The 13,400-nt window shown below is 38.5% G+C and overlaps 1 protein-coding gene across 4 annotated transcripts in view; it reads left to right on the top strand.

Moving 5' to 3' along the window:
• SNAP91 (synaptosomal-associated protein, 91kDa) overlaps positions 1-13,400 on the top strand; it is a 260,033-nt gene that overhangs the window by 89,092 nt on the left and 157,541 nt on the right. The gene's annotated exons all lie outside the window — the stretch shown is intronic.

Here is a 13,400-nt window from a genome sequence, read left to right as displayed (position 1 = left end):
CTCTCTCTCTCTTTCTTTCTTTTTCTCTTATGCTCTTTATTTTAAATCAGTATTTTAGAACTGTAGATTTTCTTTCACAGCAGTATCTCCTAGTCTGATAATACAGTACTACATTTCTGAGTGAAGAGGGGGTTTTTTTGCATTGTATTTTTATTTTACACTAGTTTGTTTACACATTGTTTTAGAAAACAGATTATTTCAATTTCCCTAACCCCCCATCAAATTGTACAACCCCATGATTAATCACCCCCTCCCCTTTCTCATCCTCATCCCTCTGCTTCCACCCTCTCCCACTCATCTTGGATCCTTATACTCATTCTATAATAATGGCTTTATACCATATTTATCCTTGTGGGACTGAGTTAATTCACTCAGCATAATGCTCTCCAGTCCCTCCCAAGTTAGTTAATACTTTACAAAATCATTGCTCCTGCATGTTGCATAGTATTCCATTGTGTGAATGTATCATAATTTCTCAATCCATTCGTTTGAGATTGGACATTTGAGCTGTTTCCATGTTCTTAAGATGTTGAACAATGCTGCTATGAACATTGGTGTACAAATCTCCATTTGTGCCTCGATTCTCATTTTCTCAGGGTATATTCCAACTATTGGAATAGCTAGGTCATATGGAATTTCTGTGTTCAGCTCTTTGAATGAAGATATTTTTAAAAAAATTAAAATTAACATTAAGGCAACAAGAGGTAATTTCTTAAAGTTAAGTTGCAATGTTGAATTGGAACCACATTAGTGAAATTTTTCTTTTTTGTTACATTCTTCCATGGTCTATCTTGTACTTTGAATATTTTCCTAATTGATGATTTTGTAACATTATATCATTTGAGAAATACTGATTCTCTGTTATTCACAATGGTAATACATTTCATTGTGCATTATATCTTACATTGTTCACTGATGCCACCAATAGTCATATCAAAGTAGTTTTTAAGAGCTAAAAAGACAGCATTTCTAAAACTATTTGTTTTTCTTGATAGCTTGGCAACCAATGATACTATTTGTTTTCTTTAAAAAGCTCAGTTCCTTTAATTTTTAGAAAATATCTACTGAATATTAAATCTGACTTGTCATGGCTTGAAATCTGCCAGTTGTTTCAGGTAAAGATAGTGTCTCAGTGGAAGGGGAAAGTAGTTAGTGCATTGCTATTCAAATGGCCAAATAATTGCTTTTCCTTGAGATGACCATGGATCTTTGTTATTCATCAGTTATGTTTTATGAGCATCATCCATTTTATGTAGAAGAATGCTAGAAACAATTCTGTGAGGGATCACTTATTCACTCATTGTCATCTGGTTGGGAATGACTCATAGCTGGCCCTCCAGCAGGTTTTTGGAAGTTTAAATTACATAACAGGAGGAACACCTCTTTCTCCTGTGGAGCCAGTGGTAGATTTGGATCACCAGAAGGTACAGGGTTAGCAGTGCAGCTTCCTAGGGAGTACTCTACAAGGGGAAGAACGGGAGCCCAGCGCACTTCCGCGTGCTTCTACAAAGCCTATAGGTAGATCAAGAGGCTGTGAACAGAGCAAGGGAACACTACATGGGATAAAATTAAGAAAGATGTATGTTAGGGTTATATCCTTCCTTCATCCCTATTATATGTGTATATCTAGCTTCTCGAATAATTTGCTCAGCATGTGTGTGTGTGTGTGTGTGTGTGTGTGTGTGTACGTGTACTGAGCAAATTATTTGAGAAGCTGCATTCTATGAAGAAAAATGTGGCATCAGAATAGCAGAAAGACTCATAATAATCTATGTTATACAGATGACAAAACTTTGCTTGCTCAAAATGAGGAAGACTTGAAAACAAAAATTCTCAGCACTAGCCCCTATAGGCAACATCATGTTAGATGGAGAATAGATTGAAACTGTCAATGACTTCATCTTATTTGGATCCCTTGGTACCAGAAGTTAGGAGATCAGGAGATGCATTGCACTAGAAAGTCTGTAATTAGGTACCTCTCCAAAGTAATGAAGAACAGTGATGCCAGTTTGAGGACTAAAATGCACCTGATAAAGCCTATTATCTTTCTTTCCAGTCACATGCTGTGTGTCTGAGAGCTGGACACATAACGAAGGATGACAAAAGAATAATTTATGCCTTTGAACTATGATGTTGGAAAAGAATATTGAATATCCCATAGACTTCCAAAGAACAAACAGCTATATCTTGGAGAAAGTACAGCCAGAGTTCCCCTTGCAGGCAAAAATAACAAAACTTCATCTCACACACTCTGGGCTTGTTTGTAGGAAAGGCTTTTCATTCCTTGGAGAGAGACATCATGTTTGGAAAGGTGGAATATCAGCAAAAGAGAGGCAGACCCTCAACCAAATGGGCTTACACAGTGACTGCTGCAATAGACTTGAGTACGTCAAAGATTGTGAGGATGACACAGGATAGGACAGGGTTCAGATATGTTATTTATATGGTCATGATGAGTCATACTTGACTCGACAGCACGTAACTATAGCAACAACACTACCAGAGCTCCTTCATAAAGGATCTGAGATATATTTTAGGGGTTTTTTGACCACTGAGTTGAATTTAGTATTGTAAGTGTTAAGCTATGCCATTTTAGTGTGAAAGTGGCCAAAGACAATCTGTAAACAAATGGTTATGTTTGGTTGTTTTGTTTGTGCTTAAATAGGTCTTTTTTTATTTTTTTTCTACTAGTTTATTTATAAAATTCAAATACAAATTTGAACAAATTCTTTCAATTTCCCTCACTGCCCCCCATCAAATTGCACAACCCAATGATTAATTCCCTCTTCCCCCTGCACATTCACCTCCCTCTGTTTCCAGCCTCTCCCACCCCTCTTGGATCCTTATACTCATTCTATAATAATGGTTTTATACAATATAGTTCACTCAGCATATTGCTCTCCAGTCCCTCCCAAACTAGGTAATAATTTACAAAATAATTGCTCCTGCATGCTGCATAGTATTCCGTTGTGTGTATGTACTATAATTTCTCAGTCCATTTGTTTGTGGTTGGACATTTGGCCTGTTTCCATGTTCTTATGATGGTGAATAATGCTGCTATGAACATTAGTGTACAAATCTCAGTTTGTGCCTCAGTTCTCATATTCTCAGGATATATTCCAAGTAGTGGAATAGGTGGATCATATGGAATTTCTATGTTCAGCTTTATAGTAAAACTTGATTTCCGAAGAAGCAGTCAGATTTGCCAACCAAATGATGTTTGCTGACCCTGAACAGAAGATATTTTAGCAATTAGTATTTTAGAATTCAGAGTTAATAATATGAATAACTTTTTACTGCTTTATCAAGGATGTTGTTGTTATCTGCCATCAAATTGAACTCCTCTCTATCCTGAGTCATCCTCACCATCTCTGACACACTTGTGCCCATTCCTACATTCGCTGGGTCAGTCTGCCTTGTTCAGCATCATTGTCTTTTGTGCTGATCCTCCACCTTTCCAAGAAAAATGTCCTTTTCTCAGGACTGGACCTTCCTAACAACATCCCAAAAGTATGTGAGAGGAAACTTCACATCTTTTTCTCCAGGAAGTACCCTGGTTGCACTTCCTCTAAGACAGATTTGTCTTTTCTTTGAGCAGTCCATAGGATATTCTGTTCTCTTCACAGCTCAAAAGCATAAATCATTGTTAGTCATTGCCCAACTTTCAGATGCATGGCAAGTAATTGAAAAGACCATGACTTGGATCAGGTGCACCTTAAGTCTTTAAATTGACATCTCTACTCATAAGTACTTGGAGGAAGGTCCTTTACAGCATTTTTTTCTCAGTACAACATATCCTTAGTTTTCTTGGCTGCTAGTATCAGAGGTGTTGATTGTGGATTTAAGTAAGGACATTTCTGTGTAGAACTGGTGTGTGTGTGTGTGTGTGTGTGTGTGTGTGTGTGTGTATGTGATATGTGTGTGTATGTTATATATGTGTGTATGTATAACATGGGGGTGGGATGGGTAAGTGCCTGAAGGGTGATTGTTGTTGATTGCTCCCAAGTCAAGCAAAACTCATAGTGACCCTATGAACAAAAGACCTGAAGCCTTTCTATAACTATCGTTGTTTCTCAAAGTTCATAGTTTCCTGAGGCAGGTTGTTTAGGAAGTGGATGCCACTCCTGCTTCCAAGTCTGAAGGGTAAAGTAACTATAAATAACATTTGATGCTATTTTGTATCAAAAGATTTAATTACCATTGTCTTTACATGAGAGGACAGATAAAAGGGTGTTTATGATAGCACTATACCTAATAACAGAAATATGGAAACATTTCAAAAGTTGACAGAAGGACAGATATTTTGAGTTGTAATATCAGAGAAAGGAAATGAAGCTATAAATAGCATTACGGATGAAACTGAACAGTAAAATGTTGAATGAATAAAGCAAATGGCAAAAGACTACGATTTATGATGCTGTTAATACAAAGATGAAAAATCAAGCTAAATAATATTGTTGTTGTGTGCTGTTGAGTCAGAACTAACCCATTGCTGAGCCTCCAGGACGTTTTCAGAGGCAGTTAATTGCACAGGTGGAGATTGCCCTTCCTTCTCCTGTAGAACAATTGGTAGATTCATAGCTGACCCTCCAGTGGGTTTTCAGAGGCAGTTAATCACATGGGAGGAGATATTACCTAGAGAAATTTAAGCACTTGATAAAACTATTTAAAGTTAAAATTTATTACAGTAATTCCGTCTTTATTGACTTCTATCCAAATATGCTCTTTTGGGAGGGGATTTTTTATTATTAATTTTAATAGACATTTACAGAGGTTTTGGGTTTCCATTCATTCATTGCTGCACTTTTCTCCCTGCCCACCCCTCCCCACCAGCTCACTCCCCCCTCCAAAAAGAAAAAGAAAAAAAAATATTCCTTCATTAGTATACAATTCCCACATCCCTTTTCCCCCTACCCCCCACCCCGAGTACACTTCTCTATGCAACCTTAATTCTGGATTCCTGTGCTAACCATAATACTCAATCATATGTCACCTCTAGTCTGTACTTTCCCTCATCTTTTTCAATACAAAATACATAATTTATCCAGTTTTTTTCTGTCATACCCCAACCCTGATGTCAGACCCATTCTACAATAGTGGCACCATGCAGTCCAAATACGCTCTTATAACAATGAAAAATACCAGTCTTTTTTTTACTCCATGTCAGTCTTCTTTCCATGTCAAGAAATATGGCATACATCATAATTTTATAAAAAATAATTACCATTATTTAACTTTAATCATAGGTTAGATTTGCTTGTTTGTGAACTGCATATAAACAGAATTTAGGCATGTCCTTGATTTGTCTTTCACTCAGTATTATACAAGAATCAGCCAGATCCTTATATGTAGTATTAGCTTCTTGTTGTTGTTGTTGTTGTTAGGTTCCATCAAGTCAAATACTACTCACAGCAACCAACCCCATGAACAACAGATCTAAACCTTGCTGTCTCCCGACGCATCTTAGTGATCTCTGACATGCCCAGCCCACTGTTGCATTCACTGTGTCACTCTATCTTGTTAAGGGTTTTTCTCTCTTTCTTTGACCTTCTGCCCTTCCAAGCATGATGTCTTGTTCAGCATCATTGTCTTTTGTGCTGATCCTCCACCTTTCCAAGCAAAATGTCCTTTTCTCAAGACTGGCCCCTCCTGACAACATGCCCAAAATATGTCAAAGTTTCACTATTCTTGCTTCTAAGAAGCACTCTGTACTTCCTCTAAGACAGGCTTGTTTGTTCTTTGCCTGTCAGTAAGATATTCAATACTCTTCTCCAACACAATTAAAATTCTTCTTCTGTCATCTGTATTCATTGTTAAATTTTCAAATGTATAGGAAGCAATTGAAAATTACATGGCTTGGATGCTTTAAACTGTTATCATCCTTGTTCTTTAGCTCTTTGAAGACATCAACTTTTCCAATGTCAGTGAACTTTCCCAGTGTAGAATATCTTGTTTTCTTCACAGTTGTTGTTATGAGTATTAGTTGTGAATCCTAATAAAATTAAGTCATTGACAATTTGAATCTTTATCTTTCATGATGTTGCTTATACATTTTTCATTCTTATATAAAGGTATAGACATTTCATTGTTATTACATGGATATTTTTCATTCTCTGGATAGACACTGAACTGGTGGGGTTATTTTGGAATTATTATTAATAAGCTACCATGATTATAACTATGACCTTTTGTAGACATAGCATGTATATGTGGTAAGTGTATGTCCAGAATGCAATGTATGGGTTATAGAACTTCAGCTTTGGTTGATCTTATTTTTCTAATGTAGACTTTCAGCTTAAACTCTTTGCGAAAGTAGGAGTAGATGCAACATGGGAATGGCTGATTCTGACTTCTACTCACTTCATAAAAGGGAACTGTACCTATCAATAATATCCATAACAGCAAATAGATAGCTCCTTGGTCGTCTGACCAAGGTGTGTCTACACCACCTTCCGTGCTCCTGCACCTCTTTCCACCAATCACTGGGTTTGACATTCATTGTTGACTCCCAGACTTTTCTCAAAGTTGTGGTACCAGATGGTAGTTTATTAGGGAAGTAAGTTGGAGAGTGGGGGAGGCAAAGAAAATTACCCAGTGCAAGTCTATAAAAATAAGGCCCCAGGAATAGATGGTATACCAATTGAAGTATATCAGCTAACAGATGCTGCCCTGGATGTGCTCACCAAGTTGTGCCAAGAAATCTGGAGAACAACCACTTGACCAACTGACTGGAAGAGACCTATATTTGTTCCCGTTCCAAAGACAGGTGAGCCAACAGAGTGTGGAAACTACAGAACAATATCATTGATTTCACATGCAAGCAAGATTCTACTGAAGATTATCCAAAAACGACTAGAACAGTACATTAGCAGAGAATTGCCAGAAGTCCAGGCTGGGTTTATAAGGGGTCATGGTACTAGGGATATTGTAGCTGATATTAAATGGATCTTAGCTGAAAGCAGGGAATACCAGAAGAATGTCTATCTGTGTTTCATTGATTATGCAAAGGCGTTTGATTGTGTGGATCATAACAAATGTAGCTGACTCTGAGAAAAATGGGAATCCCAGAACATTTAGTTGTGCTAATGCGAAACCTATACTTGGACCAAGAGGCAGTAGTCAGAACAGAGCAGGGTAACACTGCATGGTTCAAAATTGGGAAGGGTGTATGCCAGGGATGTGTCCTATCTCCATACCTTTTCAACCTGTATGCAGAGCAGATTATCCAGGAGGCTGGGCTCTATGAGGAGAATTGTGGCATCAGGATTGGTGGAAGATCTATTAACAATCTGCGTTATGCAGATGACATAACCCTGCTTGCTGAAACTGAGGAGGACCTCATGCACTTGCTGCGGAGGGTCAAGGACTGCAGCCTTCAGTATGGACTGAAGCTCAATGTCAAGAAGACAAAGATTCTCACCACTGGACCAATTGGTAGCATCAGGATGGATGACGAAGAGATTGAGATTGTTCACAGCTTCAGTTTGCTCGGCTCCACAGTCAACACTCTTGGCACCAGCAGTCAGGAAATCAAAAAGCGTAATGCGATGGGAAAGTCGGCTGTTAGGGACCTCTATAAAGTACTCAAGAGCAACAGTGTCTCTCTGGAGACTAAGGTGCGCCTGATGCAGGCTGTGGTCTTTGCAATCACTTGTTATGCATCAGAGAGTTGGACAATGACTAGGGATGACAAAAGGAGAATTGATGCCTTTGAGCTGTGGTGCTGGAGAAGAGTATTGAATGTACAATGGACTGCCAAGAAAACAAACAGATTCTTCCTGGAGAGGATTAAACCAAGCAACTTTTTGGAGGCAAGGATTCTGGGGCTTCGTCTGACATATTTTGGGCATGTTGCAAGGAGGGACGGGTCCTTGGAGGGGAACGTCATGCTTGGGAGGGTGGAGGGACAGCACAGGAGGGGAAGACCCTCTATGAGGTGGATTGATTCAGTGACTGGGGTGATCGGGATGGGTGTGTCGGAGGCAGTGCGATTGGCACAGGATAGAGCGGGGTTTAGGGCTGTTGTGCATAGAGTTGCTATGAGTCGTAGATGACTCAACAGCACATAACAACAACAACAACAAGTCTATATTTTAGCCAAGCAGTCCCAAGGCACAATTCCTCAATTAGTCCAGGCTCCAGTTTCAGTTCAGCAGTCCGCTTTTCCTTCCGTCATCTGTAAAGAACAGCAAAACCTTTAACTATGGCCTTCATCTTAGAGTTACCCTAGTTGTACCTTGCCACAGTTTCAAAATCACCAGGTCTCACTCCAGTCTCCCTCTAGTCTTGTCGCTAAGTGTGGAAAGTTAGCCCGCTCGTGCTTGCTCTCTCTCTTCCTCTCATACTACATCCTAGCCCCACAGCTGTTGTTCATTTGTAAGACCATGTGCCTGCAGTTAAGATAGCTAGACACCAGAGAGGGATAACGTAATGCTAGGAAAGCTGACATTTAAGCTAGCACCACACTCTCACTAGCAATCTAAGGGAATTTATTTATTCCTCAAATTGCTTTCAATTGTGGCTCTTCATTGAGTCACTGTAGCTTTGTTTTTATTGATAGCTATTGATGTTGATGTGTCTGAATTAGTAAGACTGGCTCAGGACAGGGAAGAGTTCAGAGCTGCTGTACATAGGGTCACTATAGGTCGCAGGCACATAACAACAACAACAGCATACTATATTGGTTGGTTTTTATTTAAGCCTCTTGTCTAGAGTTAACAAGGCCTCAGGGAATGCCTTTGTATTTAAAAGTCAGGTGTTGGCGAGCTATGGTGACCTAGTGGCAAGACAATCCCAGAGGTGCACAGTTCGAATCCATCAGATGCTCTGCCAAAGAAGGAGGGGCAATATCTCCTCCTGTACCAGTCATATCTGATTTGACAGTACACGCACGCACACGAATAATAATAAAAATTTTTAAAAAGTCAGGTGTTACTGTATGTTGGAGGAACATTCTTCTAAATAGAACAGCACTCTTCTGTCAATTTGCTGTATTGAGGTAACCTGGGGTTGCTGTGATGCTGAGCCTTGTGCCATAGGGATGTCAAATGTCATATGGTTACCCATGGTGGACAGTGTTTGGTGGAGCTCCCAGTTTAAAACAGGTCTGGGAGCAGGAGCGGCATCCACTTCCTAAACAATATGCCTCTGGAAACTCTATGCACTTGGAGAAACGACGATAGTTATAGAAAGATTTCAGGCCTTTTGTTCATAGGGTTGCTGTGAGTTGTGCTCAACTCAGTGGCAATCAACACAATCAACACAACAATCACATTGATGTTGAGAACACTTTATGCTACTGGTCACTTAAGAATGTGATACTGTGCAGTGGTTAAAGCTCCAGCTGAAGATTTCAAGCCCCTTAATATGTAGGTGAAAGATGTGGCAGTCTGTCTCCATAAAGAAAGACTATAAAGTTGGAAAGTCTAATAGGACAGTTCTGCACACACAAATACACTTCTTCCTCTGAGTATTTGATGATCTTCTTGTATACCTATAATACCATGTACTTCTTCCTGCGTAACATTTATTATGCTGTAAAATGGATGTAATTATTAATTTTTAATCATATCCTATTATATTTTAAAGGCTTTTGTTATAATTATTGTTGTTGTTGTTGTTATGTACCATTGAGTTGCCTGTGACTTAGCGACCCTATGTACAACAGCCCTAAACCCTGCTCTATTCTGTGCCAATCTCACTGTCTTTGACATACATACCCCCATCACCCCAGTCACTGAATCAATCCATCTCATAGAGGGTCTTCCTCTCCTGCACTGTTCCTCTACCCTCCCAAGCATAACATCCCTTCCCAAGGGCTTGAAACATGTCCAAAGTATGTCAGATGAAGCTTCAGAGTCCATGCCTCCAAGAAGCAGCCTGGTTTAACCCTCTCCAGAATGAACCTGTTTGTTTTCCTAGGAATCCATGGTATATCCAATATTCTTCTCCAACATTACAGCTCAAAGGTATCAATTCTCCTTCTATCATCTCTAGTCATTGTCTTTGCAATCTTTGCAAGGGCTTTTAGGAAATAAAATTTCCCTGTTCTGTGTTGTTCTCTTTACCTTTTTAAAGACCTAAAATATGGCAGGCTATCAAATATGTCTGTTGAATAACTAAATTAAATATACATCCTTTACATAGAGTCTTTGTCTCATACAGTCAAATTACTTTTAAGAAAAATTATATAGGTGTACATTTTTACCACCAGTGTTCTAGAGTACTCATTTCTCTTACTTTACATAATATTTTTTGAACTTATTTACTAATTTAGTGAAAACATTTTATTTCATTTTATTTTGCATTTCTTATTAATGACGTAGAACTCTTATTATCTTGGTAAGTTGCATATTTTCATTTTTTTTACTTATTTATATTCTTTAGCCAAATATTAGTGCACTTATCCCTCATATTTTTTTATCCCCTGGTTCTAATTTTAGAAGAATTAGATTGGTATGTCTTTCCTCTAAAGATATATGTGCTTCTGTGTTTGTGTGTGTGTAATTGTGTAAGATAGCAGTGCAGCTACAGTTGGTTAGGAAGCTCTAAGGAATGTATGTATTAAAAGAATCAAATGAAGCATTAAAATGTTATATTTACATCTGTGCTCCGACTCTGGTTTCCACATTAAGCAATGGCGTATTTTTACATTTATCTCAAGGGAAATGTACTTTAAGAGTTAAAACACAAAAGTTTAATGGGTTTAGAATAACTTACGAACCACAAAAATGTATGCATGCTTAACATGTATAGTTAATTACATTTAAATGTGCATTAAGATTTAAAAAAAATTAACAACAGTAGACAAAAGAAAAAAGTTGGCCAAGTATTGGTTAATTATGTGTTAGTAGTTGGTAAGGAGATAGCCTTTTGGCAATAAATTAAAGTTTTAGTTAAAACTTTTTTATTTTGAAAACTTTTCAAAAATGAAAATGTTTTGAGATTTATATGACTATGAAATGAATATGTTTTGAAAGTGAATTTTAAGAGTGCTTAATGGGATTTACGTTTCAATTACTGGGTTACTAGCCCCATTTCAAGTACTATATGTTTCAAGTACTATATGTTACTAGTCCCCACCATATTGGACAGCGTAACTAGAGAACATTTCCCATATTACAAAAAGACCTGTTCAGCACTTTGTATATGCTGGTACATATAGTAGTTATGTGACTGTTTTGTATGATAATGATTGCAGACTATCACAGAACTGTAAGTACTATCCCTTAATTACAGTAATTACTGTAGATCTAAATTCAGTAGAATTCCTTCTTTGGCCTGGCTCCAGAGTCTAAGCATTTAAGTGTTTAAGTATTTCATGGTCCTCTCTATACAGCTTTTCATTCTTCCCTTGCCCGTCCAACTTTCCTTAATTTCCCCATTCTTCTAAAATTGTCCCCTTGTCTCTCCTGGGTGGTTCTCGCTTTGTACTTTCCAGAAGCTTTCTATCTGTCAGCATTCTACTGTCTCCAGTCAAAAGCACCTATTGACTCTTCTTTTTGAGGCTAACTCTGATATCTGACCTCTGTATCCTAGATGATCTTCTGATTCTAGAATTTCCCATAAATTATTGCTGTTGTTTTAAACTTCATTTCCCCCCAGTTGATTTCAAGTATGTTTAAATGTTGCCTACCTTTAAATAATTATCTTCTTTTTACCTTCTCCTCACATTCAGTTTTTATGTGATCTTTGTCTCCTCACTGATAAACAGGAAGGTGGTCTTTTTTACACATCCTGTTCTTGGGAGTTCATCTTACGTTGGGACATTCTGCATTATTTGACTGAAATCCCTCTATTTCTTTTTGAAATTTGTGAAGTTTTTAATTGGCTCTTGAAATTTCACTTTCCTGGGCCTTTCTTTACCACTTATCTTTTTAGAGTAAAATAATGAAGATAGATTTATTGTGATGGTGGTGGTAGTGGTGTTGGTTGCCATCAAGTCGAGCATGACTCATAGTGAACTGATGAACAAAAGGCCTGAAACCTTTCTCTAACTATCATCATTTCTCAAAGTTCATAGAGTTTCCAGAGGCATGTTGTTTAGGAAGTGGATGCCACTCCTGCTTCCACAGTTACATTCCCAAAGCGATGGACTTCCCTACTAGAAAGGAAATAAGGAAGAGATAGGCAGTTAGTGAGGTGAGGCTCTATTTATGGCCTCCTTTTTAGGGTGGATCTTGAGGCTGGAATCCAGGCCAATGAGAAGATACCATGGAGAGTTCAGAACTTAGTGGGTGGTTCTTATACTGGTTCCTGTTCTTTGATGGTATTCATGGGCCCAAAGTGTCCACTACCTTTGATATCACTCATGTGCTCCAAAGTACAAATTCTATGCATGTCAGTATTGGCTTCGTGGTTCTGATAGCTTAATTTTTCAAGCATAAACTTTCTCCCTTTTTTTTTTTCATTTTAATCCCAGCATTCCCTCCTGGAGAGATCAAGCCCCAAAATTCTTTTAGAATTTTGTATGATGATCACTCCAGCTTCATGCTGGAATTGGGCATTATCTTGCCCAAGAGGATCTTTGAATCTCTCGAAAGCCCTACTTCTGTAGATCCCTAAATGCTTTGGCTACTGTGTCAAATTGGTTGATAGGCATAGAGTTAGTAGGCAGAGGGGAGTAAGATGGTGTCTTGGTGGACGCATTTGCTTAATATAGAACACTTGGAACCTGGAAGACACAAACTTGAAAGTCAAGGACTACAACCTTCAGTATGGATCACATCTTAACATCAAGAAAGTAACGGTCCTCACCACAAGACCTATAGTCAACATTGTGATTGATGGAGAAAGGATTGAAGCCATCAGTTACTTATTTCTTCTTGGCCTGGATCCACAATCAACATCTTTGGTATCAGCAGTCACGAAATCAGGAAACATATTCCATTGGGCAAGTTCACTGTCAGGAACCTCTCCAAATTCTGAAGAGCTATGAAGTCAGTTTGAAGACTATAACATGTTCCTGATTCAGGTTATGGCCTTTCCAGTCACCTGGTATGTATCAGAGAGCTAAACAGTGAATAAAGATAACAGGGAAAGAATCGATGCCTTTGAGTTGCAGTGCTAGGGAGTTTTCTGAATCATAGACTGCCAAAAGAACAAAGTGATGTTTTGGGAAAAGTGCAGCCAAAGTATTCCTTGGAAGCCAAGATGGCAGAGCTATGTCTTTCATACATTGGCTATATCACTAGGTGAGGCTATTTGTTGGAAAGGCATCATGCTTGGAAAGATGGAAGGTTAGCAGAGGAGAGGAAGACCCTCAACAAGATGGATTGACATGGGACTTTATCAGTAGGAGCTAGTGTGTCAGAGATGATGAGGATAACAGGATAGGGCAGAGCTCAGATCAGCTCTTCATAGGGCTGCTAGGAGTCATACTCAAGAACTCACCCAACAAC

Source organism: Elephantulus edwardii, unplaced genomic scaffold (genome assembly GCF_000299155.1).
Source record: "Elephantulus edwardii isolate Elephantulus edwardi_28Jun2011 unplaced genomic scaffold, EleEdw1.0 scaffold00111, whole genome shotgun sequence".
Classification (NCBI taxonomy): Eukaryota; Metazoa; Chordata; class Mammalia; order Macroscelidea; family Macroscelididae; genus Elephantulus; species Elephantulus edwardii.
Note: the sequence above shows the minus strand (reverse complement) of the source record. Positions and strands in the feature narration are given on the sequence as shown.